At 38.9% G+C, this 5,204-nt stretch overlaps 1 pseudogene; it reads left to right on the top strand.

Moving 5' to 3' along the window:
• The first annotated feature begins 3,905 nt into the window (after nucleotides 1–3,905).
• Nucleotides 3,906–4,789, top strand: LOC101052435 (large ribosomal subunit protein uL18-like; annotated as a pseudogene).
• Nucleotides 4,790–5,204: the final 415 nt, after the last annotated feature.

Below are 5,204 nucleotides of genomic sequence, written 5' to 3' on the forward strand. Positions count from 1 at the left end.
AGGTTCATCCATGTCCTTACAAAGGACATGAACTCATCCTGGAAAAGTTTGATTCAAGTGGTCAGCAAGCCACACTTTGAGAAACAATTTAAGCCATTGTTTTGCTTGGCAATATCCAATCATTTTTATTATTTATATTTTTCTGTCATATGACTCATAAAAAGAAAAAATTAAGATCTTTGATCTATTCTTTTCGGTAACACGCTCCATGTTCTTTCAAATGTTTTCCACTCTTGCTTTGGGCTGATACTAGTGTTTGTGTTTTTCCTCAACAGAAATTGAGTGCCACAATGCAACTTGGCTTCTATAAAGAAAAAGGACAAACTGCATACACATTTAAACCGAAAACTAATTACAGAAGAAAATTAGAAGCAATGAGAACCGCAAATCCTTCTTCTTTATTGCTTCTCTAATTTTTTCAAATCAAAACTCAACTGCTCTAACGAAACTATTCAGGGAATAGTTTTATGATTAAAACGAAAGAAAAGTGTTGTGCATTTACTCTCAGTCCTACATGAAACAGACAGAGTCAAAGAGGGAAAACAGAGGCAGCTGTGAAATGAATCTTTTCTTATTCTCTAAATGACGAGTTGTTCCTTTTGTAAAAGTAAGATTTGAATTAACCTTTTCATCCCAATCTCCCAGTGCCTTTCACCAACTCTCTTTTCCCGCAAAGGCACTAATTCTAAAACAAGTGAATGAATTTTCCTGCTGCCATTCCTTTAATTTACCTTTAAAAAGTTGTGAGAAACAATATATGGAAAGAAATTTAATTGTTAGTGAACAGAGATGAAAATTATAAATGTTACATTTTTAACATATTGTTTAAAAATGAGCTCTGTACATCCAGCTTCATCTTGGATGCTTTGTTCACCTGGATATGCTCAATGACCAGAGAATCTACATCTAAAACGTTACAGAGAGTAAGTTCAGCATTACTGCCTGCATTTTTAAGCATGTCCAGCAAAAATACAGCACTTTCTGGGAGGCCAGTGACCCTGTGTCCAGCCCCATTGTTTGGTCTGGGCGTACCTACCAACTCTACCATTGTAAAGTCGAAATGGGACACACTGTTTCTGTGAAGTGACATCTTCCAGATACCTTGTGGCTTTTCATATATGCATACTCTTAATGACCTGGGCGGTTTCATGCATGTTCTTAAAGTGAACACAAAGATTTGAACCTCTCAATTTGCATGATTTTGTGGAGTTTTCTGGGTCAAGTGAATAGAAAACTGTTCTCACAGATCCTCAGGGTGCTTAGGGAAATAGCCATTTGTTGTTTTTAAATCATTCTAAATAAATACTATTTTGCAGCCAATTCTGTATTTGTAATTTTTATCATTTTTTCATAAAGACCTCCCAAATATACATTTCAAGCTCACAAAATCTGGACCTGTCCCTGGTAGGGGAGATATGAAGGATCAAGAGAAAGATTAAACGTAGCCAGGCAGGGTACCTCACGCCTGTAAGCCCAGCACTTTGGGAGGCTGAGTTAGAAATATTGCTTAAAACCAGAAGTTAAGACCAACCTGGTCAACATAACAAGACCCTATCTCTACAAAAATAAAATTAAAATTAAATTTCATTAAAAAGAGAAATATTCAAGAGAAAGATCAAGATCAAGAGGGACCTCCCTGCTGAGTAGAGTCTCACATGCCAGACCTCCTCTTCCCACTTGAGGACCAAGCTTCCCTGGCCTGCTTTCTTCCATATTTACCACATATTATTCATGCTGTCAAAGCAATAGCTGCTTGCTAGAATACTGCATTGAGTGTGAGGTATAATGTACAACAGGATTATAGCAAGCTACAGGTAAAAGGTAAGCACAATGATCAGTGTCAAAAAAAGAGAGTGGTTAGTGATGTGAGAAGATAATTGCCTCTTGAATATACCAAAGAGTTTGGGCAGGGCACAGCAGCATAATGCTAAATCTGATGGTTAATACTGAGTGTCAACTTGATTGGATTGAAGGATGCAATATTGATTCTGGGGTGTCTGTGAGGGTGTTGTCAAAAGAGATTAAGTGGGCTGGAGAAGACAGATCCTTTCTTAATTAGGTGGGCACCATCTAATCAGCTGCCAGTGAATATAAAGCAGGCAGAAAAATGTGAAGAGGCATGACTGGCCTAGCCTCCCAGCCTACATCTTTCTCCCATGCTGGATGCTTCCTGCCCTCAAACATCAGACTCCAAGTTCTTCAGTTTTGAGACTTGAATTGGCTCCCCTTTTTCCTCAAGCTACAGACAGCCTATTGTGGGACCTTGTGATTGTGTAAGTTAATAAACTGCCCTCTCTATATCTATCATGTTAGTTCTGTCCCTCTAGAGAACCCTAAGACAGATTTTGGTACCAGGAGTGGTCCTAGAGAAAGGGAATATTAAGGATGGAATTCTTTCTTTGGTTTTGGGGTTTCTGGAATTGGCTGCTTAATGTGATTAGACCTAAAAATGCTAAGGACTCTACTTCTAATACTATGGAGAACACTGATAATCCTCGGTGGAAACTGTTTAGAGTTATACTTTTGACAATATGTGGAGAACCAAGGAACACAATGAAATTGATTGGTTGTTCCTAAATTCAGTGGACGAAATGATGAAAGAAAATGACAAACTCAGGGATTCCGTCTCCTGGCTGCAGAAGCAGATACTGAGCCTCAAATCTGCTAAGATTGCCCTGAGTGAGAGTCTTATCTCCTGTAGAGAAGGAGCTGAAACACAGACACAAGCCCTTATCATGCGAGGGGCTGACCTGCAACAAAAGATGCAAGCAACAACCTCACCAGGTGTCTACTGTTAAAGCGAGGGCATTGATTGGAAAAGAAACGACTAATACACAGTTACTTAATGATACAGCATTATTAAATAAGTTGTAATGAATCCCAAAGTGCCCCATGGTGGCTACAGAATTTCCATATAGGTTGGTTATTTGCTTGAAAAGTAAAGACAGGAGACGGATAATGTAAGTTTGCATAGATAGACCCAGTATTTACTTAGATACTACATGTTATTGGAGGTGGCTTGCAGCAAGCAGGATGCTGATGGAGGCTATGTGGGGTAGAGGCTGGGAGTACAGTATCTCCTGCTCATACCATCCCAGGGAACCTGCCCTGACCTCTTGATGCCTTGCTGTAAACTATTAGCTACAGGTTGTATTTATTGCTGAATTATTTGGCTTCTGTTTGGTCAATTCCTTAAAATGAGTCACCAAAAATTTAAGGATGTTAAATTGTGTGTAAACACAAAAGATTGAGAACCACAAAACTGTAAGGAACTTCTTCTGAGTTCAAATGTAAAATCTAAGTTTGTTTGCAGGAATAACTCCAGAGTTACCTACCTGCAGCTCATGCAAGATTCTCTGTTCTGTAATAAATAATGTACTTCACAACATCATTCAACACGAATTCATTTATCCTATACCTAGTAAGTCCAGGTATTGATTCTGCATCTGGGCAAACAAAGGACAAGACACGGTTAATTGAGCCTTGGCTCTGAGCTCCTCATCTGGACTAGAATCACAGTATTTTGTGGAATGTAAGTGTAAGTATGTTCACTCTCCTCCGGAAAGAAGTAAGGGGAAAATAGCTTTTGTTTTTCGTGGAAGAAGAATATTAGAAAAAGAAATATTAGAAAAAGAAAATTCTACTTGTCCCCCCAAAAAGGAGTAGAGGATGGAAATTATTCCATGATGAACATGAAGATTAACTGCTTATTTCTTCCTTGGGGGATGCTTTTGAAAAGCATGTTCATTTTTTACCTTTGGGGGCATGACCTTTTAAAATTAATTTACAGTAATATGCTAGCATCTTCATACATTTTTTCTTACAATGGGAAAAATATGCTTATAAGTGATGTGGGGACCTGCATGTCTCTGTCGGGCTGTGGATGTAGGCCTCTGTTCCACAGAATGGGGTTTGTTAAAGTTGTTAAGAATAAGGCCTACTTTAAGAGATACCAAGTGAAATTTAGAAGATGACAAGAGGGTAAAACTGATTACTATCCTTGGAGACACTTGGTGATAAAATAAATACAATACACTCAAATACAGGATGATAGTTCATGTAACAGACATATCATTTGTCAGACTGCTTACACCCGTACAGAGGGAAATATGATAGTCTGCACAACATATGCACACAAACTGCCAAAACATGGTGTGAAGGTTGGTTTGACAAATTATGCTGCAGTGTGTTGTACTGGCCTGCTGCTGGCCCGCAGACTTCTCAATAGGTTTGGCGTGGACAAGATCTACGAAGGCCAAGTGGAGGTGACTGGCGATGAATACAATGTGGAAAGCACTGATGGTCAGCCAGGGGCCTTTACCTGCTATTTGGATGTAGCCCTTGCCAGAACTACCACTGGCAATAAACTTTTCAGTGTCCTGAAAGGGAGCTGTGGGTGGAGGCTTGTCTATCCCTCACAGTACCAAACAATTCCCTGGTTATGATTCTGAAAGCAAGGAATTTAATGCAGAAGTACGCTGGAAGCAGACCATGGGCCAGAATGTTGCAGATTACATGTGCTACTTAATGGAAGAAGATGAAGATGCTTACAAAAGACAGTTCTCTCAATGCATAAGGAACAGTGTAACTCCAGACATGACGGAGGAGATGTGTAAGAAAGCTTATACTGCTATATAAGAGAATCTGGTATATAAAAGGAAGCCCAAGAAAGAAGTTGGAAACAAGAGGTGGAACCATCCCCAAGTTGTCCCTTGCTCAGAAGAAAGATCTGGCAGCTCAAAAGAAGGCAAGCTTCCTCAGAGCTCAGGAGTGGGCTGCTGAAAGCTAAACCAAACAATTTTCTGTGAGGATTTTTCAGATAAAGACAATAAACTTAAGGACAGAAAAAAGAAAAAAGGGGCCATGGTGGGGAAAATCTGAGAAGTACGGGAAAGGCGTGAAGTCACCTGAAAACCTACTTATTTCACTTCATGGTTTTGCTGAAAATCAGCTAGGCTTGCATGCTGTTACTTCTGTTCTATTTTTAAAAATTTCTAAATCATCAACACATTAATATAAGCAAAGCTACATTCTTATTTATTTAAACAAAATTCTCAAAAGTTATTTTTCAGAACTGATTAAGATTTAACTTAGGCTTATACTTTTAAGAAACCAGCATATTGGCAGTGAGTTTCAAAGAAAGCTTAGAAATCTTCTTGGTATTTGTAAATCTCACTGAGATTATCACAGTAGGAGCCAAACCA

This window comes from Saimiri boliviensis, chromosome 15 (assembly GCF_048565385.1).
Source record: "Saimiri boliviensis isolate mSaiBol1 chromosome 15, mSaiBol1.pri, whole genome shotgun sequence".
NCBI classification, from domain to species: domain Eukaryota; kingdom Metazoa; phylum Chordata; class Mammalia; order Primates; family Cebidae; genus Saimiri; species Saimiri boliviensis.